This window comes from Platalea leucorodia (genome assembly GCF_965183815.1).
Source record: "Platalea leucorodia genome assembly, chromosome: 4".
Classification (NCBI taxonomy): domain Eukaryota; kingdom Metazoa; phylum Chordata; class Aves; order Pelecaniformes; family Threskiornithidae; genus Platalea; species Platalea leucorodia.
Window position 1 is genome coordinate 27,984,298 of NC_138826.1, and position 26,745 is coordinate 28,011,042.

Consider the following 26,745-nt stretch of genomic DNA (forward strand, 5'->3'; position numbering starts at 1 on the left):
CTTGCTTGTTTGTGTGTTACAATGAGAAATTGAGATTGCTTCTTCCCTCAATAGATATTCATGAAATAGTTATTTTTATTACATCTCCTAGATGAAGAGGTTGAAAAATAAACAGGAAGAAAAAAATCTCTTTGCTGTGATATAAACTTGACCCATTTATATTAGTGCACACTGAGTGTGCTTGTAATTTACCGGAAGAAAAGTAGCTATTTGTTAAACGTAGATTGAAGAACCTTGAGAACACCTTTTTTTTTTTTTTTTTTTTTTGCCCCTGTAAATCATGTGAGGTGGTAATGATGTACTTCCCCCTCCCTTAAACCTGCTTTGCGTTATGTTGTGAACACGGTTTGGGGAGGGGGCTGTTACATACAGCAGTGCTCTGATCTAATTCCTTTCTCTAGTTCTTGTTGTAATGGAAGTAATAAACATCATAGACCTAGAAAATCCAATAAACTAGAAAATCTTCCAGGTTAGCTGTGTATAACGGAGGCTCCCTTTAACAGAGGAGTTCCCCAAAGTGCTGATGGGGGCTCGTGGCGAGGGTCAGACAGAAGGCGAGCAAGCTCTTTGCCAGTCGTGTGGCGCAGACTGGAAGTGAGGGGAGTTACGTTCCCAAAACTCTTTATTTTCTGAACTTAAAAAGTCTCTGGATCAATTAAATTATGAACTAGATCCTAGCAAATGTCATGCAGAATCTTTGCATTTAACTGTGGGAAGTGGGTTAGATTTGGGTAACACTTGGAAAAAACACTGTATTTTCATTGTGCAGCTGGAGGAGTAAATCTGGCACTGATCCTCCAGAAAGAAGGATTAATTTTTAGTCAAGATCACATTTCAGAATCCCTGGTCCAGGTTTCAGTTGTCAGCTCAGGTACTGTCCAGAATCAGTGTGCATAGTGCGAGATATGATGAAAACCCAGCTCTAGCTGGTGGAATCGAGGATTATTTTTATTAAGGTTGATATAGGAAAGCAACTCTGCTAAATCCACTGTAGAAGTTGACTCACACACCATCTGAGGGTGTTTGTCTTAACATATGCCTCTTCATTTATCTACTGTTGATGTCAACGATTTGTTGGGTTTCGATACAGTGTTTCCCAGTTTTCTGTTTGTTTCCTTCCTGTAGTGGCTGTATACCCAAAACATTTTGACATTTTTCTTATACAAATTATCTCTGGCCCTGCCAGAAATATACTCAAGTCTTTTTTACTAGGTTTCTCCACTTAGAATTTGACTTTTGGATAATGCATTATTTCAGTTCATTTTATTTTATTTTATTTTTTTCTTGCCTGAGGATTTGAGAACGGAGCAATCTCACTTTCTTTGGGGCAAGTGATGTTGAGTCAAAGCTACATCCCTAAGTGGTACTTATGGCAGATTTCTGTCTCCCTGAGAATGTTAATAAACTTTAGGTTTTTTGTACTTAGCCTTCTTTTTTGCCACCTCTTGATTTTATGTTTGATTAAAAATATGCTTCCTCCAGATCTTGTAAGTCTACTTTAAATTATTTCTCCTACCAGAGGATGAAAGTGTAAAATTTTTAAGCACTTGAAACGTAACCAGTATATCAATTCTTAACAGACTTCATCTGACATATGTGGGGGGCTTTCTCTTAGCAGGGAGAAAAATGCTGTCTAAAGCATCCTTTTGATTTAATAATGAAAAAGAAAAGCAAATGAGGCATTTGATTTAGCGATACAAAACTAGTGTGTGGTTGAGAGGGGGATAAAATTTTTTTTTTCCTTGTATTTCGCAACCTGGTTTGTGCGGAGCTGCTCAGTAAGTATTGATTAGCACATAGCCTCAGGATGTACGCATGTCAGGAGCAATTCACTGAGGGTCACTTCTTCTCACACCCCCACAATGAGGGCTGTAGCACCGTTTCCCTCTTTTTAAAAAGTATAACAATTTGAGTACTCCAGGTGTTGGCTTAAGTTGCTTTGCATCAATTGGTACAAGAGGGCTGAAATCTGACAGAAAGCAGAAATGGACCGAGGGGTGTAAGCCATCGAGAAAGTGGAATTAAACAGCGTGGGAAGGTTTGCCTTTAGGGAACATGTTGGGGAGGCAGGTTTTGGAGCAGGTATGGTTTTGTGTCAGTACATTTTTGTGTCAGGATCCATTCTTTTGCGTTGTCACATTATTGTTAGGCCTGTTTATGGGTGAACGTAACAAGGCAGAAGAGGTTTTGAATCACTGATCTTGTTCTTTCTCTCCTTAGTGCACATTTTCTGTGTGTTGTCTTCTGTGATCTTTATTTAGTTTTTCATTGTTTATTTACACTGCCACTGTTACTTCATGAATTCTTTAAATCATTGCCTATCTAGAGGGGAATCTGGACAGAATTATTCTTGCAGCTTTAAGTCTTGCTGACAGGAGGAGAGAAGAAGAGAGCTTTTGTCCCCTAGAGAAATGCAGGAACTGTGGCCATTTAGAATTGGACAGACGTGGTTGGCTTTGAGGGAGATGCTGTGATGAGAGTGCTGCCTTTTATGTTGTTTCCTATCTGTTGGGGCCCCTTGTATAAAATCTCTTTCGGGAGACTAGGATCCATATGCAGTTGCATGCTGTTAACAGATGGGGTAATTATCTTTTTGAGGGATGATAGAGGTGTGTGTGGAAATGTAAGGTAGCATAGACTTTTTTCCTTATTTTGAGAACTTGCATTCAGATTTTCCATGGGACAGAAAAGGGTAGAGTTTTCTGTCTGCGTATAAGCCAACAAAATGTGACGGAGAACAGACTGGACGTGTTTCCCTTTGCTCATTCCCCGTGGAAAACCTTGATTGCCATTTCCTCAAATATGTTAATGTCTTGCATGCACCCTTCAAAATAATTTTCCACTTGATTTTCCTGCCTTTCATCAGAGGCAGGTACTGGAGGTAGGGAGGGGCCCATTAAATCTGGGTGTCTGTAAGTCTCTTTGAATTCATGTTAGGAGTAGGGCAGAGAGAGATATGGTCTGAGGTGAGGGATTATGGTTTTATGGGAGTGAAGCTGGATTTCTAAATGGTATCTTTAGTCACAAAAAGGCTTTTTGGTTCCCTTTCCCTTCATTCTGACACTTAGTATTTTTTTCTCTTATTGTTACTGAAAGATTCAATATAGCTGGAATAGGTTGTCTTAAGAAAATAGATTGTCTTAAGAAAAAAGAGTAGTTATCTTGAAAAGAAATAGAAGTTATGATTAGTTGCATGTGTCTCATAATTCTAGGTATGATCCTTGCAGGGAAGAGTACATAAGCACTTGAATGTCAGTATATACCTGTATGTTCAGTATGCATGTTGGAATTTGCCTTTTGCCAACTATTTTGATAGTAAATGTGGCTCATTTGAATTTTTACAGAAGTGGGTGTGAGCTTGGCTGAAGCATATTTACTTAATGGAATGAGTGCTCAAGAATATTTTTGAATGGGACTGCATCCCGTTCTAGTACGGAACTTTATCCCGTTCTGACATGAACCCATCTTTGTTTTTCTTAATAGTAGGTGACTTGACCTTCATATTACATGTTTTGGTAAGGTGACAACAGAAGGAGAAAATATAGGACAGCTCAAGTTGGTATTTTGGAACTGAAGGAGAGGCACGGTAGCTCTACCAAGGAGTTGTAATCTGTAGCCTCTTCAAAAAACATGAAAGCTAATATTTTTTTTTTTCTTCTTCTTTTTTTCCACCCCTTAGGAAATACTGTTGTGCTGGAAGAAAACGGCTTCCTGCTCCTTTTTTTTGTTTTGTTTTGTTTTTGTTTTTTCCTTCCTCTTTTCTCCTTTCTTCTTGCCTGAATTAGAAGCTCCAGGAATGTGCTAATTGGCGGCGGCCTCTTCAGAAAGGTAAGAGGTAATTGTTATCTGTTTTTCGAGGTGTCTTGCCTGCTCAGCTCTTTCTGGAAAGGAGGGTGATGTTAGAAGAAGCTTGTCTACATAGAGTTTAGACAAGTCGTCTGGTTAATGTGGATTGCCCTTCTAACAGGGTGATGTAAACAGAAGCTCTGTGGGCTTCTCGCTCTGCTTTTATGTGCAGGATACAGTCCCTTGGAAAAACCAGAAGACGAGATGCATTTTAAATGCTTGCAGAGAAAAAAATTATGTAACTCTTGTATTGCAGACTGATTAACTAAATCTTTGTCTGAATATCAGCTTAGATGAGAAGACAATGAGTTAGATCTGGAGAAGCCAAGTTGAAGAATCGTGTCTCAAAAAGTGCTTCTTTTATTATTATCATACGTGTACATCTAGTCAGATAAATATAGATTGTTGTTGTTGTTGTTTTGTTTTTGTTTTGTTTTTTGTTTTAAACCTGATTGTTTTCTCTGCGTTCCTTCATGGTTTCGTGGCTGGTTGTACCACTGACAGATAAGATAGGAACCAACTGGAACCCCAGCTCTAGCCCCGAATGGTGTGTTTTGTGAAGAGTGGGAACAGATGGCAATTCTTCACCTCTCCAGACTTTTTTTAGTTTGGGGCAGAAGTGTAAAATGTGGTGGGTGAGAGTTCAAATGCAGTGCCTTTTTTGTAATTCTTCTAAGCAATTAAATATTGTAGTTATCTGGTGATGTGATCCACATGTAATCCATGTCTGCCTTTCCACTTGAAGACATTTAATTTATTTGTCAGGGTATATAAAGTACAAAAAATTAGTGCTGTGATTCATAGATTATCCTGAGCTGCATGAATAGACTCAAGTCAGTTGCTAGACAAATTGCATATATATTTTAGTACCAAAACTCAATGTTTAGATTTGTATTTGCTTAGGAACTGGCTGCAGTGCTCCGAGATGTCATTTCCCATTCCATCTTTGTGATAGATGTTAATGCTCCTTGTAGTGGAGGCAATATCTTCTGTCTGTACCTCAGCCATTCCAGTTCACAGTTGATGTCTTAACTTAATAAACCAGCTCTGAGAAGGGGTTTATGCTAACTTGCTAGGCTCTGAACTGAGGAGGCCAATGCGTGATATAAATTATTCTGCCAGATTTGCTCTGTGGTGCTAACCTTTGTGAAGGGTTTGGGAATACAGTGCGATGCAATAATGTCTTAAATTGCCCCAGTGAGATTTGTCAGACCCCTCAGATTGACTAAGTACACTAACTTATCAAGGATAAGCTGCAGACAGGTGATGTGCCTTGGGATGTTCTCTTTCTCGTTCTCTATCTTATTCTTGATGGTGCAGAGGCAAACTAAGTCTTTATTGAACGGCTGCTACCAGCTGCCTGGCTACCTTCTGCAATAAAGCTAATGATCTAATGGGCAAATGTTTCTTGGAGACCTTCAGCTGAAGCAGAGACAAGGAGAAACATACAGGCCAGCTAAAGGGTTCTCAAGGAGTTTGCAATTTCCCCAGGGCTCCTTCTACGTAATTACCTGTCTATCGCTTTGTCTCCTATCTTTTAATGCAGGAGGAGTGTCAGACTCCAGGCCACTAATCTTTGTTACTATGGGAAGGCTGGTTACGCTCCTCTTCTTGCACTTCAAAAATGGCAATCGCTGGTCCCCAGCTGGTTCCCTGAATCTAACTTAAAAATGGATGATAGCTTTTCTCCTTGGTGCCAGACTAAATAATGCAGCTGCCTGTGCTGTTGCAGGCAGGCAGGCTTTGCCTCCGCCACTGACGCTGCAGCATGCTGGGAGGAGGAGCCCAGAAGGAGAAGCTGCCTTGTGGCCTCTGAACCTGTTTTCTCCCAGACAAGTGAAGGCTCTGTAAAATTTCTTTGAAACACAGAATTTGGGGGCACGCTGAGACGTGGGAGGCTTGGCTGAGCTGCAGGTGTGGAAGAAAGCCACTATTAAGATTCGTAGCTCCAGCTGAGTTTTTGTACAGTTTCTGAATGCCTTCAAACTCCCTGGGTTGGGGGCTGAGGGAAGCACAAGCTTTGCAAGCTGTTTAGCAGGATCATGGGCATCAGTTGTTGTTATTGCCTCCCTCCCAGCACGCGTCTTATATGCAGTGATGTGCAGCGGAGGCAAGTGCTTCTGCTCAGTTCACAGGGTCAGCTGAAAGGCTGTGCACAGCCCACTGCCATTTGTCTCTGGCTGGACACATCTGTTGTCCCTCTTGCACGGCACTGGAAATTTGGAGGGGATTCCCTGCCTGCTTGCTCCCCTCCTTTCCCTGCTCGTGCTTCCTAAGTTGCAACATGTCAGACGGATCATCCCTCCGAAGCCGTGGTTTGGGAATGGCTCCGGCACCAAACACCTTGTCTCTGTGTGCTCCTTTCCATCCTCACAAGGAGAGAGAAACTGTCCCCGTGTTGGAGAGGGTCCCTTTCCAGCTGCTGCAGCGACCTGTGCACCCAGGAGATGTATGTTGCTAAACTCCTTTATGGTACCTTCGTAAAACGTGCTTTAACTGTCTGCAAATGTATGGTATTTAAGCAGCAGAGTCTGTATTATCAAATGCAGTCATGCAGACTGTATTCCTCCGGGTGAAAAACTTTGGGAGGAGAGGCTGGATGTGATAGTGAAATTTGAGAACCAAAGCAAAAGGAAATTCTTGCCCATGTGTTGGACTAGAGCAGATTCAGGAAAGGTGGAGGATGGGGAAGCATATACCCCTTCCCAGACTGGAAATGTTGAAGGGGGATAGAAAGGAGGGGAGAGGCAGAACAGGGACAAGGCAACAAAAGATCAGGCTGGCTAGTGTCCCACAGTTTTCTGTATTTTGTTTGCTGCCTTTAATGCTGTCCTTTCCTCCCCCATTTCCTCTAACTAAATTTTGGCAAACATAATTTAAAAAAAATTTTTTTTTTCCTCTGAGAAAGCAACGATACCTCTGTTTAGACTGTTTCAGAAGTTATGTTTCTTATCAGTGCATCTAGAATGATCATTTAGTACTGATTTTTTTTGAAAGAACTTCTCTTTCCCTCATTATTTCCACGTTTTTCTCTCTCTCGTTTGTATCAACCTGAACCATCTCCAAAGGAAAGGTGATACTGCTGCTAGCTAACATTTCAGGTGGGTGACGCTGTGTATGTTAAGCAGCATGCCTGTAATAACTTACTTGTCAGTGGGAAGCTTACCCTGTTTGTTTGTATTTCCCTTTTCATATATAAATCAAGTTCATAGCTCTTGAGCCTTTGTAGAGCATTTCAACAAGGTGTTTGTTTTAAGTCTGGGATTTTTTTTTTTTTTTTTTTTCCCCCAAATCCTTTGAGATAAGTTTGGGGTTAGGATTTCTCATTCAGTGACTGCATTCAGTAAAATGCAGTGTCTGTCAAAGCTATGTTGCACCTTACGAGAGGATGACAGGTTCTTCCAGAGTCTTTGCAAAGCTTTAACCGTCTCCCAGTTTAAATCAGGACTTTACCACTGCTTAAGGCCTTTAAGTACTTAATTAACTTTATGTTAACAATGAGCCTGTGCTCTCTTGTGTTTTAATGAAACCTTTGATATTTTTCTGATTTTCATTTTATGAAGGTTACAGGTTTTAATTTTTTATTCTGATATGGAGAAGATTTAAATCTCAAAAATTTTATTGGAGAAGAAAAAACATTTCCATCCCAGCAATGCATTTTTCAGGTCATTTGTATGTTTAGAATCTGTTTGCGATGTAGTGTTTAAAAAAAAAAAAAAAAAAAATCAGAAAGCTGGATGCTTATTTTGTACTTCCAAAAATATCATTTTAAACATCTTCGGTGCTTTTAAACATGTACAAAGTGGGGAGTTCAGAGCTGAAATTAACTAGTTCTTAAATCACTTCTTTCATATACAAGGTCTAAGAATTATTAAGAAGCAGAGTAAAAATCTGGCATATCTAGGCACAAGAAGCTAGGTTAAGATGGTAGTATGAGCTGTGATTTTGAATTTCTGTATCCTTTCAGTTGTCTGGCTCAGCCCTTTTCTGAGGGCAGACTTCACAGGTCCCACGAAGTGAATAAGTGAATAGGGTTGCGGGGAGGGGTGGTGAAAAGACTGCAAGGGGTTGCCTCAGGGCATCTGTATCTGTATGGAGGGCTTGAAGGTATTGTCTTCCCCATGTAGTGTAGCTATGGCAATGACCATTTGTTGTCGCTGGTTAAAACCCTTCAGTTCTTTAGTGTTAGCAGACCTAGCTCTGGGTCACTTGGCTTTCCTCCAGTTTCAGCAGTTACGGTCTGCCTGCCTCAGTTGTCCTTAACGCAGTGGAGTTTTCAGTACTCCTTGCGGTTGTCGTGTTTGAGGTGTACGGACCTACTTCTGAATATAAAACTGAGTTTACTTGTTTAGGAATAACTAAATACATCTTACGTGGAATGGTGTGTTCCCTTGTGCTGGGGCCTCCTCTCCTTCCCCGTTCCACCACCCTGACAAACTGCAGTTGGGTCATTGCTCAACTCCTCTTTCCATGCAGTCCCAGGGGTTGAAGGGATGCTTCTGGAGGCTAGATTTCTGCCCATCATCACCCCTGGTGTGTAAGTAATTGCCCTGAGCATTGAGGTGGCTTCTTATGCTCTCTGGAGCTTTGCAGGCCTGCTAGGAGCAGCTCTGGCTTGGGCGACTTGCAGTGGCTGCCGCAGAGCGGTGGGAGTGCAAATCGACAGTCTGCAGGAAGGAGTTTTTGGAAAGAGCCTGTGGTGCTAATCCATAATTAGTGGCTGAGAGGAACAAAGTGTAACACGTGGGTATTAGTGTAGGTGGCAGGGTTTGGTATTTTGCCTTTGCTTATATTACCAGTTAGTCCCTCAAAGAAAGCTGGAAGGCCCAAATCAGGTTTGAATGTTGTTGAAGTTAGCAATGGAAAAAGACCTGGTTTGTTGCCTGATTTCCTTATACGTGATGGCTGTTCTCTTCTGCTAGGGAACGACCCATCTGGGTGCATACCGCTCCATCCTTCAGCTGTGCAAAGATACATGTGAATTCCTTACGTACTTCAATAATTTGCCTGTTCAAAAAAATAATAAAAAACAAACCGGCAGAATTTTTCCTGCCTAAAACAAGTATTTAAGGTATGAACCGAAATCATGAATTGATGTTTCAAAACCATGATTCCCAGTTTTGGTTGTTTCTCTTCTACTGTGTCTGGTATACGCATGGTTAAGGTGTAGAAAATGTGGTGCTGCCTGGGGCGTTGGGAGGACTGGGTGCCTCTTATAGCTCAGGTGGTGGTGCCAGAATGGTTCATCCTGCTTTTCACCCCTTTTGGGCTTACCCCGTGGGAAGACTCCTGTTCAGTTAGCCCAAGCATTATAGTAGAGAGCTGTGCTAACATCTTGTCAGCTGCAGGACAGAACATATTTGATCCTGCAGGAAGCCTTGTGTTACAAAGAAATTTTGTCTAGAAAATTCTGTGCAGATTTGAACTGGCTGGGTAAATTTATACTGGGAAGCGCTTTGTAATGTGGTTTGAAACATTTTTGATCCAGTGCTGATGGCCTTAAAAGCCAGCTGAAGGGCATCAGTGACTCCTGGTCACTTACTGCCCTGCTGTGTGATATAAACCAGATCTTCCCTTGGTGCCTTCCCACATACAGCCTTGTCTGGCTGGGCAGTGAATTTCAGGCTTGTGCTTATACTCAAGGGTTCATAACCTAAACACACTTTCTCTTGAAAGAGACCTCTTGAATTGCTTGTAACGTAAATACAAAGTTTCCAGTTGCTTTGGTAATATTCCACCTATGGTTTACACTGATTGAACAGGAATTTAGACGTAAATGTTAGGGTGACCCAGGAACTTTTATTTCCACTTCCCCTCAACTTCTTCTCCCCCCCTTCTCCCTCGAACTATGAATTTGTTACAATTTTAGGCCTAATGATCTTTCTGTCCTCTCTGTGGGCATTGTTGCAAAAGAATGGATGCTTAACTTGACAAGGAAGATAAAAGAAGAAAAAGGGAAAGTGGGTGTGGGTTTGGGTGTGTGTTTTTTTTTTTTTTTTTTTTAAACTTCCCAAATACCCTTGGGTATTTGTGACATTCATAAAATCAGTTGAATAGAGATGAAAATTGGGTATATGAAGGGAAGCACTGTTTGCCAGCAAAATGAGCAGCTATGATATATTTCAATCTTCAGATGCTTGGCTAAAGAATGGTAACATAAGTTTTTTGCTGCTAGAAATTGAGATTTTGGCGGTAATATGCAACTGTGAAATCTGTAGGCATATACTGTAGCAGAAGCTGTCTTTATTCATATACAGCACATGGTATTTGGCTTGGGAGAAAGTTCTTTGCTCTCTAAGAAAGTCAGGTTTTTGATGGAACTGACGGCTGTTTGTGCTTCATATTTAAAATTATTTTATTCTGGAAAGACAAATGAGTTATATGCATTAATGGTACTGTCGTTTTTCCCCTGTTCCCCGCAACCCAGTGTATTTCCCTGGCTCTTTCTTCTTTCCATGCTGTTTCTTTCCAAGCTTGTGATCTAATTACAGTGAGAAGTACATGATACCCATCTGTATATTCCAGCAGGGAAACTGAACCTTGGATGAGTTTTGGACTGTGGGACTTTTCCTTCCTCACCTCTCTCTCTAAAAGCGTTTATAGTATGCTGGAAGGGTACTGGGAGTGTCAGTCCAAATGGCCTAATAAGACACTGTTGGTGTAGGGAGATGGGAGAATAAAAGGAGAAGGATGGAAGTATGCAAGCGGTGGTTCACTGGTGTCACATTAATAGAATCCTCAAATCAAGTGCTCATTCATTTTAACCAGAGGTTAATTAATCAGAGTGAGTAGGTAAAATGATAAGCTGCTTTTAATGAAGTGAAGCAGCTTTATTAGCAGTAAGCAAAATGCAAAATATTTGGTCTCTGGCACACGTGGTTTTCATGGGGACTGTGGTTTGCCACCAGCTTTGGAGCGCGCTAGCCTTTTTCTTTCTGTACTCTGTAGGCCGTGCTCTCTGTGTGTTTCGGCGTGTGGCTAATTCAGAATGCAGGAGATCGAATCAGAAGCAGGTATAACATTTTAAAAACAAAAGAAGAAATGTACAGATCTTTCTCTATGCCAGAGACTAGCATTTGCCACCTTTCATACTTCGGATGCTATTATTTTTCTTTGGAGATAGCAGGCTTTATGCATACACAGCAAGCAAGGAAACAAAAAATCCTGTGTGGATTTACAAGAGGGTGATGCTGTTTGAAAGGCAGCAGTATGATACTGCCTGGTAGCTGCTACCTTAGCCTGAAACCAACTAGTAGTTATCTACAGATTTGCAGCTTAGGAACAGTAATGCACCAGGGAGGTGCTACTTTTCTGTATATGTTTAGGTGGAGGGCCAAAGTCAGCACGTCACTAGGTATTAAACTGAAGCAGACTTGCTTACTCTTGTTCAAATGATCTGCCCTCAGCAGTGCATCTGTGCCGTTGTGTTCCCCAGTGTCTCTCCTGAAAAGCTGCAGAAGCCACCAGATGTGCTGCGGTGTGCATGGCAATGCAGGGCTGTGATAGGGAATACCTAAAAAGTCCTAGATTAAGTGAATGACAAAAAGAATGCCCATGTATAAAGAGGGAAGCTTTGTGGAATGATGAAATCATTTACTATGGGCTAAATTAAATTAGTATAATTGTCCACATTTAGGCTTGAAATTAACTTCACATATGACTATGTATAAAGATTCTTTTTGAAGTAAACTCAAATTAGCAATTTGTTCATAGAAGTCACCTCGCAGCAAACTCCTTACAAACGAGTGATATGATCGGGTTCCTGCAGTTCTGTGAACTGGAGGAGTTGAGCTGGTAGATAACCTGATTTGAGAATTGGATGCTGGCAAGTAAATCGTCTTCCCCCCACCAGCTTTTCCTTAAAAGACTGCGCTTCCCACCGCTATTCAAGTGTAAATCCCTTTGCAACAAAGGGGAGGCTGGCAGCTCCGCCGGTTCAAGAGTATAAGTGATCTCGCATGCTTCAGTTGAAAGGTTGAATCCCTGAAACGGAGAATGCTGCTATAGAGGGAAACTCTCAAAAGGCTGGTGAGAATGGCAGGGGGAAAAGCTGTTGAGATCCTTGAAAGCGCACTGGCAATTTTTGTCTTTACCATGAAATGACCTAGAGACGAGACTGACAAAGGGAAAGCTGCTGTTCAGGTGAGGTTGCAATCACCAGCTCTAGGAGCTGGATTTTACTTGCCGTCCCCCTTAGGAACACAGCATGCTGCTCTGCTTGCCAGCACTCTTATGTGGTGCCAATATTTTGTCTACAGTATGCATTGAGTCCCTCTTAGCTTTCCTGTTTGGATTTTTCTTTTGAACAACTTAGTGTTGCGAGTCTCAAAGCTTCAGAAGTGTAACTTCTGGGTGTGCAAAATAGAGTATGAAATCTTGGACCTTGTCTGTCTACTGAAAGGATGAGGTTAATCTAGCACCTTCTAAAAACCTTGTAAATATTTGACCGGCTACTCGGCAACACAGCTGAACTGGTTGAGTTAATGCTTAATGTGAGAGCGGTCTTGAAGTGCATGACTTAAGTGGTGGGCGGAGGGTCACGGTGTGAGCAGTAGTTCCCCGTGAAGACATCTGCGCTCCCTGCTCCTCGTCCTCCAGGACGGCCCCCCCCCCCCCCGACCTGCAGGCAGGAGGAGGTGCGAGAGAGCCGTGTCCGCTCCGGGCAGCCTCGGCCGGGTGTGCTCAGGGGGCTGTGAAATCGGTGGGGGCTGTCCCGCCTGACTTCCTCTGCCCTGGTGCTTTTGCTGGTCTAGCAACGGCGTGGTAATCTCTGACTTTCAAGTGAGGGTGAGCAGGTGAGGCTCTCATCTGAGGCGCTCTACAGCTACATCTGGATTTGGAAGAAGGTTTTTATGCATATATAAAAATGGCACTAGTAGGTAGTTGTTAGTAACTGGTCACTGGGGAGGAGCAGCCTAGAGATCAGTGACAAATCTGGACCTGAGCATGTTAGAAATGTAAGAAATTGTAGGTTCTGATACCTGTCGTACCTTGATGATTTAAAAGTACCCCCTTCTTGTGGTGTATCGCTGCAGTGTTCCAAATGAAATGCTTTCTAGCATTGGAAACTTAGCACAAAGATTACATGGGAAAATGTTTGCAGCTTTATGAACAAGTTGAATGAAAATCTCCTCCTTTGTTTTATGTGAACTAATCAGTGCAAGACAGCTTTTGCTTTTCTGATGTAAAGAACGTTCATAACATTGTACCACCTCAGTCCTTCCAAGTGGCAAGAGCCTTAAATGTCAGTGCAAATGGGAGAAGATCCTTTCAGAGAACCTCAGTAGCATAATATAGCCAAAGCATGGTTTAAAAGTAAGTACAATAAGCTACTGATTGTTTAGGTGGAATGACTATACCATATAATACTTTTGCCCAGTACTGCTGTTGGTTGAGGATCCCAGCAATCTATTAGTCTGACTTACAGGCAAGCATAGCATAAGCCATAGTTGCATAAAGAAGTAGCACTGCCCGACGTGCTGCTCCGTTTGATGGAAATGAGCAAAACTTTGATTATTGAAAAATTAACTTGTTACATGGCATTAAAAAACTATAGCCCTTTCTATAGCTGTGGGGGTTTTTAACTATTGTTAAAAAAACCCCAAAACCCATTTGTTAATTTCTGGCCATAGTTCAGTAGGGACTATACTTAGAGTATGTACCCAATCTAGGCAGCTATGGAGGCTTTAAAAATACCCACATCTGATTTCCAGAGGAACTGCTTGCCAGTATTGGCATTGGTGAATTCAGAAAGGAAGAAAAAAACCTCATAGATGAAAGAACAAAGCGTGTAGCTGTCTCCAGAGCAAATACGGTGGATGATTAATGTATCTGAATGGTGTAATTGGAAGTGATGGTATCTAGTCACGTGACATTGTGCTGTTTTTTGGTGACTGCTCGAATTTTTTTGGCTCTTGGGGTTTGCTGAGTGTCTCACTCTAGGCCTGGCATAGAGCACTGTATGCATCTGTGGTTAGGACTCAAATTTAAGTTGTTTGATAGAGTCTTACATGACTCCCCAGATTCTTGGTTAAAAAGAAATTAAAATACATGCATACGGTGCTTGCAGAATCCAGTCTTGATAATTTTTCTTTCCCTCTTTAGTATAAAGAATCTGAAAAAGGATATTTCCTTTCAGACATCAGTGGTCACCATACACTTAGTGCACCTTAATTAACTGTAGCTACTTTATACATTATGTCAATTACTTGGTAGCAAGTATCTCTTAATTATTTGTGAAATGCTTTTAATTTGAAGTTGTGTGACACTTGCCTAATAACAGATTTTCAAGAAGTAAGTCTTTGCATATGGTTAGTATTTCAGACATAAATTCAAAACTAAATAAGTGGTACTGGAATAGTAGTGACGATGTGCAGCTGAATTTGGTGGTTCATCTTGATTTTGAAACCATTCCTCTCACACAATGTGTATGGTTTTGGTTTGGTTTTTTTCACGTGCTGAGAAGTTACTTTATATACCCATTTACAGAGAGTTTGGTAGTCTCCATCTTCTTGTCAATAGACAAAAAAAGTGATTCTGTGGCAGATACTTTCTGATTCCTGAAGATCAATTTTGAAAATAAAATATTATTGTATTTTATCGCATTTGACAAAAATGTCTCAGGAGGGAATGAGTGTTCAAGAAGGCACTTGTGTTGGAAAAAGTCTGCTCCACGTCGCATCCTAGTAAGGAGGTTTGCCTTCAAACTAGGGGCTCTCTAGGGAAGGGTGCAGTACCTTTGACTCCCCTGCTCCTAACCCAAACAAGCCTTAATGGAAGACACTGGAGATGATAAGGTTTGAGAAAATGGTGTTTTGTCCTGATGCTATGTGATCTTTGATCAGAGCACCTCAAACATAATCTTTACACCTTCTTATAAGATCTGCTAGTGGGCAGGCACCTTTGTGGGCACTGAGCACAGGCCCAGCTGGCAGGTGTTAGTTTAGGTCCTTTTATAGCAGGGCACAGTGCTGGAAAAGAATATCATTCTTTACAACCTATTATCAGATGGGGAATTGAGATCTAGGCAGTGGTTCTTCGGAAGGACTGCGGCTTATCATGAGCTCAACCTAGATTCAAGCAAAGTCTAGCATTTGCTTCCTGAGTGTTCGGCAGATGCCATTGTGAAATGAAAGAGTCTATTGGGCCACTACAAATGTCAACCCTATATTTCTAGCTGAACACATGGATGCACAGAAAAGCAAAGTTATTTCCCTGCAGTCCCCTGGCAAGTAAATGACATAGCTGGGAATAGAATGGAGATTTCCTGATGTCCATTCCCCTCTTATAATTACCAAACAGCGCTTTCTTCTTCTTCATTGTAAACATGAATCAAGCCAAATGGCATGCACAATTAGCTTTTTTTCCAGCAAAGCTGAGGGGGGAAGAGGGAAGGAGGAGGGGACCAGAGCAATGAAGGGGGAGGGGAAAGTCATTCAGGGACAACTGTACCTGCTGGGGGCACAATTTAATAACTGCACTGAGTGGAAGGAGCAGCCTGTGCTGCAGATGCATTGTTATCTGCAGAGTCCCCGATCTGGGAGAGTGCTGCAAAAGGTTTAATGCAAATCCGAGACCTCTGCCATTGTGTGAGACAGATTAGGGCTCATTTGCATTCTTTCTCCTATAATAATTACCTAGCAAGGAGTGCCTGTTACCATTAGCTTCATTCTGTTTGCCTGTGATAAAGCCATCAGCAATCTCTTCTCCACGGATTATGGACACTGTGAGGAAGGGCAGTGGGCCAAAAAAATAAAACAACAACAACAAAAAATCTGTTGGAAAGAGTAGTAGAAAAATGTGAATGCTGAAAATTAAAATGCAGATAATTGTAGTAATAACCATTAAATACAGCTGGAGAAATACTGCGAGCTGAAGAGTAAAAGTCAATATTAATCCATAACATTGATGAGGTGTATGGTTTCAAATACCAATTTAGAAAAGCCAGCATGGGATTTTAACTGAGCTTTATCTATGGTGCTGCAGTAGTTTTGTCCTGTTTTCAGAATTCACTCAAATTGTTCTAAAATTAGCACAATTAGAGATCAGTGTTAACAGTCTAAAAACTATGTGATACATCAGAAATTCAGGTAAAATTCAGCAAACTTAGTGCAACTTTGGGTCCTAGAACTCAAGTAAAGCAGTTTCCCTGACTTACAAATAAAGGCAGATATTTGGGTTTTTTTCTGTGGTTTTTTGTTTGGTTGGTTTTTAAGATGGGAGGAGTTAAATAGAAGAAAAGGAATGCAACTTAACGTGGAAGACTGAGGATGCTAAAATCAGCTATTCCCTCTACATGCTAATTGCATATAGAAAGAACACGAAATCCTTGTGACCAACAGTTGCTGTTCTTGCCATTTGCTCCCCTTCCTGTGGTTTTTGCCCTCGGCAAGAAGCCACTGGGGTCACTTCACGAGAGGCAGAGAGCCCTGAGGTCCCCCGTCCAGCTCTGGTTCCTTGTGGCAGCCCAGTTCTGGCAGCCAGGCTCCTGCCTTGAAGCCCCAGCCTCGAGCCCACGCTGCGGCACGAGATAGCAGCTGCTGGGGACAGAGCTGATGACCTGTTTCAGGGCCTTGTTGCGTGTGACACGGTTAGAAGGTCCTCTTTGGATCCTGCTAGTGCAGGATCGAGGGGGGACTCGATCCGGAAGAAGAAAACATGCCTGATATTCCACATTCACATTAACATTAGGGAGGGAGCAGCAAGTGCCTGGGCAGCCTCCGTTTTGGTGCAGATCTCCCCTGCCGGTGTTTTTACAGTGAGGTAATTCCATCTTTCACAGTGGTGGGGTGGGGAAGCAGGAAGCCAAATCAAAGCAACCCTGGCTTTAATCTGCGAGCAGCCATCTTAAATGTATTTAAATATATGTAAGCTTATTTATGATCTGGAGCAGGCTATCAAAATGATGAGTCACATACTTGTGTGGTTTTGGGTGGTTTTGTTTTTTAAAGTGATTTTTGAGGGCATGCTATCATATTCACCTTGTCATCAGTGTGGAAGCAGCAGAATGCCAGGGATGCTGCCTGAAAAGTCAGTCGTGGCTCTGCGGGGAGGAGATTGGTGTGGGGTTGCAAGGGGTTGTGTTGGCGAGCTGTTGGGCAGCTAATGAACTACCAGGAAAAAGCTTTGGTTACTGTGGCTGGCACCGTTTCTGACTGTTAAGGATCTGGGAGGGTACTGTGTTGCCTGTAAAACTTGACACAACTCTGAAGAGTTTAGAGATCCTCACATGTGTGAGTGTACTTAGCATACAACCAAGTTTTCCGGCATTTTCCCCTTGCTGTTGGATTTCTGTTTTACAAAGGTTCCTTTTCCCCCCGCCCCTTCCTGCATAATGATAGGAATAGTTTGTTTCTCAATGAGAAAACAAGGGATAGTTATTTCTCTGTGAAATCCCAAACAATTGAAATACAAAGCTAGGAAGGTCCCTTACATTATACATGGTTATCCTGCCTGTCTTTTCTGGCAATGGGCTCCATATAATAAATGTGTGTTGAATAATAAAGGAAAATATCCAAGGATGAGCAAGGTTGACATTTTGTATGTACTTGGACCTTTCCCAACTAGGGGTGGATTGCAAATGGAGGTGCAGGTCTGCAAACGAGTAACCAGTCTGGCCTTTTGTGAAGTCACTTTTGCATGCTTGGGGGTTTTTTTTGTTTATTTGAGGATTTTCTTTAGCTGTGGTAGCAAGAAGAGAAATTTGGCAATACTAAAAACGTCAGGATATATGGACAGGGCTAAGCACTGTCTTCAACAATATCGCTAGATGTTTAGTGTTAACCAGAAGTTATATCGCTCTAAATGATTAGAGGGAACAACAGGGAACTGGAAATGTTGACATATTTCTTAAGTCTGATTTTTTTTTTTTTTCCCCCTTTTTGTTTTGCCCACTATAATAATGATAAAGATCACAAACATGACAGGTACACAAACATAAAGGGAAATGAAATTTAGAAAAAAAAAAAAAGTTTGAAAGCACACATTTCTTAAAGAAAACAGGTACTTGTAATTCTAAATATGAACTGAAGGATACCACTATGTTTCATTTAAAAGCGGCAGCTTAAATCTTTTGTTCATCTTCAGACCTTTTTCTAGGAGAAGGAAATACAATTTGGTGCATGGCTAGTTCTATATAAATCATGTAAAAGTTGTGCCATTACTACATAGGAATAAAATTGCAGTTGATATGATTGGAAAGGTCTAATGTGTATAGTATGTATATAGGAGAAAGGGAAGTTTTGAAGTGCTATCATGGAAAATAATTATGTATATCTAAATGTAAGCTAAAACAGCAACATATTTTACTGTGTGAGTAATTGGAGATTAATAATAAAAAAATCTGACTACTTAAGAGATACTGCAGTGTATGTGAAGCTGTATGTTTTTATATATATATACACACACATAATTTGAAACTTAAAAAATGATGTAAAGATAACATAGCTTCTTGTGAGGCTTGTATTATTCCTGCAAATTATTTTTCTCCATATGGCCCTCCTTTAATAATCAATTTAGTATAGTCACCATATGTATATTCAGTCTTTTATTTTGATTCTATAGCAATGCATTCCAAGTCATTTGTATTCTAAGCAGTATTTAGCTTTTCTCCTTTCTTTCTTTAACCCACCATATGTATGGGTATGTTACTGATACTGAGGCCTCCATAATCTGGGGGAAGTTCATCAGAAATTAGTTTTCAAATCCCCTTCCTTACTTACAGTTGAACTTGGGCTTTGGAGCCCTTTGTTAAAGATCCCCATGAAGGCACATGAACAGATGTGGTTTTGTTGGAGGAAATGTCACCGTACTCAGCTGGCTCTCCTCTCGAGTGAGGAGGCGCTGAAAGCTGCTGCGCCGTGCGAGCTCAGCGGGGCCCAGGCTGCCGTGGCTCATCCTCCCTCGTTGGAGGCAGTGGCCAGTCACACCCAGGAGCAAGGAGGCCTTCGTTTGCTCAGGCTGCGTGCGCTGAGCTATACAAGCTGGTCCGAGTTGTTTTTCAGTACTGCTGCATTTGAATGTAAATTTAAGCTTACCTGACCGTTTTGGTGAAATGCGTGTCATGTCCTCTATCCCTCAACAGAAGTTCAGGTACCTGTTTGGAGGAGGGCGAATGTTGTAGGGCAGATAAGCCGCTCTAGGAAGTGCACATCCCAACTTGATGACATACTGTATCTGAGACCAGTGCATTTCCAAAAGAATAATTAAACAAACCAAAAAAACCACACACACACACAAAAAAAACCAACCAAACAAACAAAAAAACAAACAAAAAAACCCGTAGTGGGGCTTATTTGTGCCATACACTGCATTAGCATACAAGAGACCCACAGATTTTCAGTATGTTAAGCTGTCCATCACACATAAATGAATCAAAGGAACAGTTGTTTATTCTTTGGTATCTTTAGGCTGATTGTCGGGCAATCCTTCCTGTTGTAACAGAGTCCAGATGTGAACCATTCTATAGAAAATGCAGCAGAAATTACTTTTCTAATTCACCAGTAGCAAGGCCACACAGATCTCGGCTGTACTTTCATGCCTCACCATGTCTCCTTCCTTTCTCTTCAGCCAGCCTAACAGCATGAGGGTACTGGCTGAAAAACTGGCTTCCTTCACTTTTACCTAACAAAAAGATTTCACAAGCTTTACACAGTATGGCATAGTGATATTTTTCTTAAATACTGAAACAAAACGTGCGCACAGAGAGCATAGATATCCACGAAAGCATACTTAAACCTATGCTTATAAAGTAATGTGAATACCTAAACTTATGTAAGCATAACCATACACCCACACAACTTACAAGACTAGACTTATTTTCAGCTGCCTTATTATCAAAATTACAATTTATATAACGGAAATTACGTGAGTTAAAGGAATTTATGAAGCAGAATTCCAGAATTGTTTTAACTCTCCTGTTTCTGCCGACTGTTTCCATCTTAGTAACTGCAACGATAACTCTTTCGGGGGGGTGTGTGGTGTGGTGTAAAATATTTTATGAACAGGGCTGAAACTTGGAAGCATTGCAGAAAGCTATGTTTTACCATTTATTGGAAAGCTAATTTAAAATATTTCTTTTAGACCTAGTCTATTATAATGCTGATAGCGGTAATCCACAAAGCAAATTATGAAGAGAAAACAAAGGATTTGCACGCTGTTGTCCACTGATACCCAAACTAGCGCCGAGTGACAGAATCTGGGTACCTAAAGCAAAGCAGCGCAGTGTTGTGGGCACAGGGCTCAGCCCAAGGTAATCAGCTTTCCCAAGTTCAAAAAAAAAAAAAAAAAAGTCTGTTTTCTGGGTGGAGCACCGTGCAGATATACCCAAAGACTGCAAACATTAATCTCTATGTGGTTTTGTGAACTTGGGTTTGTTTCTTAATTTGTGTACAGCTCTGTTAGGCAAAAACATGGTGTTGCCGCAGAGAGCATGCACGTGGGCGTACATGTTCTTGGCTCAGCCTCCTTGAGGAGGACTGACACACAGGAGCTGGGACTTGTGGGATGTTTGTATGTGTTTGAGTGATACAGACAAGCTCTCATCCTCTTTGGAATAACTGCTGTAGTAGATTTTTTTTTTTTTTTTTCTTAGTTTTTTGTTTTTCCCCCCTGCTCAGGCCTAAGGGGTTTGTGTTCAATCCTTGTGACTGGAGTGTGGCTTTGGTCAAAGATCGCGATCTTAAACTGTGATATTTGGGCGGGTTACAACTCCAGCTAAATAAAATATGCAGTCGTCCCTTGTTCCAGCAGTGGGAAGTTAGCTGGGTATTTGAGTAGAAAGGAGTTCACCATTATAAAAGCAGGCAATCTGGGGAGAATGAGGAAGCTGAGCGCAAGCCTGCGAGCACAGCTTGTGTACATATTTGTTGAAAGCTAATTGGCAACGCAGTTGCCTTTCAAAGTTGTTCTTTCACCTATCAGTAGAGCACAACTCTGGTACTTAATGTACTGTAGATTACGTAAACACTACCCTGAAATATTTGTACAGGCAATTAACTCTTGTTTTTATACTACTTTGAGTTACAAATGGAATCCTGCTGTAGAGCTTTATATTATGAAATATATTCCATAATTAGATTAAATAACACTTTCATCAAACTGGCTAGCATTAAGATCAGAAAAACAGGGGACTGGTTATCCTGTGAGGAGTTGACAGTCTTTTAAAAATCAGTATCCAAGAAATACAGATGCTGTGTTTGTACCGCATCATTGAGGAAAAACGGTATTTACAAGAATTTTATCTGGAACAAATGTATCTGCTCTTGGTTATTATATTTGAAGACTGTAAATGCTTATATCAGTAACACTGGTCTGCATTTCATTTGGCAAAATGTGGTTACTAATGAAGTAACTTTAGGCATGTGTACAGTGTGGCATCACTGTTACCAGAGCGACATCCTCATCTAATGTGGTGTTGATGGCTCTAAGGATACTTACATAGACGCATATTTATTTTTCTCCCTCTTGGTCTTTTCAAACTTATCTTACAAACATTTTGTCCCTGTTGAAATTAAGTCACAGCTCTACAATTTGAGCTGAATAATAAATCTATTAAAATGTAACCAATTGATAACAACAGTCTTAAAGCCAGTCCTCCATCTTCTAGAGTTTATTCACAAGCACTTGACCTAATACAACTGTGAACTTGAATAAAATGTTAATAGGTTTTATTGCAATTCATAGCAGGACTTGCTGCCATGATAATAAAACAACATTTATAACATCAGTAGCTGTAGAACTCTGGTGCTCATCAAACTGCTTTGTGCCTGTGCTTAACGGAAGTGTAGACAATATGTTCCCCAATGGAGTGGTGAGGGACTGGTTAAATGAGTTCAGCAGTATTTTACATATAATCAAACAGGCTAAAAGAGGTTGAAAATAAAACTAATTGAATCGAAATCCTTTGTATCTTTTGTATATAAAGACATCACAACTAGATTAGATTGTAGTTGATTGAAAAATATTTTTTTCAGAAAGAGGAAAGTAATATGCTGTAGACAAAAGTATTAGTGCTGGTATCGAAATGCACGCTGGATATATATTGATGCCATTTTTTTGCAGATGAGAACAGCTAGACTTGACTGGCATTTCCATTATGAAGGCAGCAGTCCACTTGCAGGTTTTGGATTTGTTCTCTAAATGGTCCAAATCAATTGCTTCTGTAGTCAGATACCCATCTGTATTCTCTTGCATTTCTTTTCCCTTACCCTAATAACCTCTCCCAGATGGAATCATAGAATCGTTTAGGTTGGAAAGGACCTTTCAGATCATCGAATCCAACCGTTAACCTAACACTGCCAAGTCCACCACTAAACCATGTCCCCAAGCGCCACCTCTCCACATGGCTGCAGAATTCTTTAATTATAAATGCAGCAAATCTCAAACAATTTACCTGAGACTGATCTTTTCTCAGTCTTTTGTAGATTGTTGTAATAGGTTTTACTTCCCCAGTTCCCTAGCAAAATGCCCTTGACACAGGGAATCGGTTTGGCCTGTTTCTATATCCTTTCATTTACTTAAGAGTTCTTGCAGCTTTATCCATCTCTTACATGCATGGAGACCGGAGTGCCTGATGTCATATATGACCATTCTTCTTGCGTGACAGAAGATGCTAATGGTAAATATGGATGAAACCAGAAGACTGTGCAATTATTGATGATTTTCAGTAGTGTCTAGAAGTTTCTTTTGGACTCCTTCAAAGTCCCCTGTGGCTATAGGAAATTAAAGATGTTTGAAGCATTACCTTCTTGCCAGATGAAAAGAGACAGGAGCAGTTGTAATACCTCCACCCAGTCACTGTCTTCTTTTGGGGGCTATGTGTGTTCATTGAAGTAATGCTAGAAAAAATTAGAAATAAAACACTTTAAGAAACAATTTTGGTTTGATGTTTCTCTGCTTTAGAAATTTAAAACTAGTACTTTAGTGTAGAAGTGAATAGGCAGAGGGATTTCTGTTTAATTGGCAGGACAAGATTTGTAGGTAGAGGGTTTTTAATTAGGTCAGCTGGTGTAGTTGGAAAAATAAACTTTTGTGGATGTGAACATTTCTTCAGATTTACATTTAATGTTTTGATGGAGCAACTAAGTGTCATTCATTTCAGGTTGACAGTCTAACCTGCTTCAGTTAGATTTCTTAATCCAGGGTCAGGAGTCATTGGTTCTTAATGAGTGTTGCAATGTGTAAAAAGGCCAGAGATTTTGTAACCTGATCTTCGTGACTAACTAGGAAGGAGGTGTAACTTTGAAAGAAGCTGAAGCCTATTGTAAAAGCCTAGTTTTGAATAAACGAGTGTGATTGCATCACAGTCTGAAATATGGCGCTTTTTTTTAACATGTTTTTTAACTTGATGTATTATTTAATCATGGCTGCTTCTGCAAATGTCAGCTATTGCTGCAGTTCTATTTCATCCTTTCTATAGTGTGCCTGTCCTTCTTTCCTGGATACTTGGCACCGCCTACCTTAACTTCAGGCTTTTCTCCTATTCGCTCTACTGGTCTGTATTAGGGGCTTGGTAAACTGCCATTATTTGAACTTGTAGGACAAATTATATAAATTGATGTGAACTTTTGATTGTTTATAGTGGCTGTGAATCTGATCTGTAGTTTATCCATTTGAGCTTTCCTTCAGTAGACTTTCAGGTTAGAGCATCTTTTTGTTGGTTTTTTAATGACTGTAGGTAGGAACTAGTGCAATTTGGTGCAGTGTTAGATCATACATCAATGCAAATAACAGTGGCAAACTTTTATCTTGCAAACTTCTCAGTGCCTGGCTGCCTCTGTCACCAGTGTCACTAATCGTCATTCTCTGATTTCCTTTACTTGTCACAAGCCGTTTGAGCAAGCAGTGAAGCCTATATGGAGTACTGGCTGGATAAAAAAATAAAGCAAGTAATTCTAGGTGGTGGTGTTTGACCTACTCTTCTCCTAACAAAGTGGCTGCAATAGTCCTAAACAGTATCTGTGGCAAGACCTGCATGTTTTATGCCCATTTACTGTGCTATCACTGGGCTAAGGGACTTAGTTGTAATAATTAGCAGACTTCAGGTCAGAGACGATCTGTTAATTATTATTCTAGCTCTTCTCAGAGCATAACTTCCATTAAGCCATAGGAGTTGGCTGAATGAATGCTTTTGGAGCTGTGGATGCATGGTTGTTGGGGTGGTTTTTGTACTAATAATTTTGTAATACGTACTTACAAGTGAATGGTTAAAAGTCTTACTTCTTAAATTTTTTTTTCCTTCATTTTTCCTATGGAGACAAAATATCTAAAGCACATTAATCTGTGTGTCTGACTTAAGGTATGGTGGATTTCAAAACCAGGTAAACGGTAGGGCTCTGTGTCCCCCTCCCCTTTTCTCCACCCCCACATCCAGAGAAAGAAGTAACCTAGTATCTGAAGAATGCAAGTTATGCAGATGTTCAAAAGGCCAAATAAAACAAATAGATGGGCTGCAGCTGCTAGAGCAGCATAAAGCAAAGAACATTTGCTGCTGTGATGAGAATGCTGTATTTCAGCATGCCACTAGCTTTTGCCTGTTTGAGGAAAATAGCATGGTGAATTAGTTTAACCAGTTTTTATCTTATTTTGATTGCAAATTGTGATTGCTTTAATAATTGTTGAGATTTCAAAAAAAACCCAGCTTTTCTCTTAATGAGGAAACAGGAGAATAAGAAGCGGTAGTGTCCCTTCATAGTAAGGAAAGGGGGAGTTCTACAGAAGTACAAATGGTGTGTTTTGTTCTTAACCTTTCAGTGGGAGGTGACAGACTTTCAAGGAAGTGTGTGTGGGGGGGAATCCCACAACGGGGACAAGTTAGTATGTTGAAGATGCCTTCAAATATCCTGAAATTGAAATGGGAGACCAGACACCCTGCAGTACATTAAAGATCAACTTTCCATCAGAAGTTTTGGGGTTGGGGGAACCGAAGAAGCTTCACTGCCCAGTATACTCTTCCAAACTGGATGGCATGTGAAGGTAAAAAAGGTTAAAAAATGATACGAGACTCGATGGGACCAAAACACTTCTTAGACTCAGTAAGTCATTGACATGCAGATTAGTGAAATTGTTCAGCAGTTGATCTGCTGTTTTAGGGCATTCCTAAGCAGCACAATGGAGTGCCATAGAGAGATGCCCAAGCAAATACTACCCTCCTCTGGTACATTCACATAGCACAACCTTTTGCAGAAATACTAGTATTGTCCTGGGAATAACAGGGGCATGTCACAGCAGTGTAGCATATACCTGAGGTCTACAGGAGGAGAACTTGCTTGGCTTCTGTCAGCGTTTGGCATTGCTACTTCAGCTCTCATAGCATGGGTAAACACACTTCCCTAATGGGGTCCCATGTACATCTCATGAACTTGGGCAGCTTACTCTTTGTTCGTATGTTTCAAGGATGGTATATAGAACAACAAGCAAGATGTGGCACCGTTGTCCTGAGCCTTTGGAATTTGGTCATACTGAAATGTTGGTTTCAACAGTGGAATCTCATAGAGTTTGCCACCTACCCCCCTCCTGGTCAGAGATCCTGCTCAGAGTTTTCCATTTCCTTAATGCTGCAATATCCAGTCTGACAGTAGTTCAACTTCTGAAAAAGAAGACAAGGTCATGATTTCAAGCATTCATATGAGTTAATATTTTGGACTTGTATGTTACATATGTGTGCAGCAAGTATCATCCAAGAAAATTGTCAGCTTCTGTGTATTTGGGAATTTGGTTCTAGGACCAAGCTAGATGCGTGTATATTTTTTTGTAGGGAACCAACAGGACCCTGAATTACCCAGAGCTTTGAGTTGGATGTGCTTAGACCTTTTCCTATAGTGAACTCCGAAAAGACCCAAAAGCTTTTAATCTCTAGAAACAAAATTGTATTTGAATAAGTACTGGAATAATTAACTTTTTAAATAGAAAAAAATGCAAAGCAGCTAGATAAGAAAAATGTAAATAAAAAGTTTATGAGCAACTTGCTGTTTTCTGCTGTATTTCTGCAGATGGGTCTTAACCCGAGAGCAGATTTTTATCCAACTCGGTGAATTTCTGAGTTGCATAAAACTCTGTGCAGTCCTGTCTGTCCCTAAGAAACTCCTTCCATTTCCTCTGAGGCTCAGCTGTGTTTGCACTCTGTTCCTCATTATAGTCTGTTCTTGAGCTGTAGGCACCAAGCTGCTTGCTATGACTCTTACCTGCTGCAAACACAGTATTTAAACCTTCTGTTTCTTAAGTATGCTTAAAAGCTCACCATGAAAATGAACAGTCTTCTTGCATAGGGGTCCACTAATCCAGTCACTTCTGAAAGAAACATGTGTAACACCGAAATTAAATGCTGTCTCGCATGTTTGTAACTTCTTTTGTTCCTGAATTTCTTGACCAAAGAGGCTATATGATATGTTTTGTATATTCATGAATACATGTATATGTATGTGCTTGTACCAGTGAATGTGGTCTTCATAGAACAGGAATTCCTCTGTTTTTATGAAGAAATGTACGGCAGCATGATTATTTCAACAGGCCACTGATACCTGCTTGCAGATACAGAAATCCTCTCGCTAGAGTATAATTAATGTTTAAAAAGAAATTAGCAATGGGACGTAACAGAACACTTTTGCCCACTTAAAATGGTGTTGAGTCATACCGTTAAGGCTTTTAACTTGCTTATTTGCATTGCAAACTTGTTATGAAGTCTATCATTTTCTCTTGTGGAAGTATCTCTTGGGGAAATTGAACTCTCTTCTTCACTTGATGACATTTGCACAATATATTCCTGATGTCTGAGGAGTGGTGGGCGCGATCTTTGAGCTCTACTAGTATGGTAATAGAGGGGAAAAAATGTTAGTAAAGACATTTGTGTCACGTGGTAATATCCGCTCTTCTGGTTTTATTTTGTGCTTTTTCTCTAAGAAT

The 26,745-nt window shown here is 40.7% G+C and overlaps 1 protein-coding gene across 3 annotated transcripts in view; it reads left to right on the forward strand.

Annotated features, from left to right (window-relative positions):
- The window catches only part of ZMIZ1 (zinc finger MIZ-type containing 1), a 365,555-nt gene that overhangs the window by 48,520 nt on the left and 290,290 nt on the right, over positions 1-26,745 (forward strand). For all 3 annotated transcript variants that reach the window (XM_082308314.1, XM_082308317.1, XM_082308316.1), the window contains exon 2: positions 3,680-3,828. The gene's annotated coding sequence lies outside the window, so the exon portion shown is untranslated. The remainder of the gene's footprint in view (positions 1-3,679; positions 3,829-26,745) is intronic.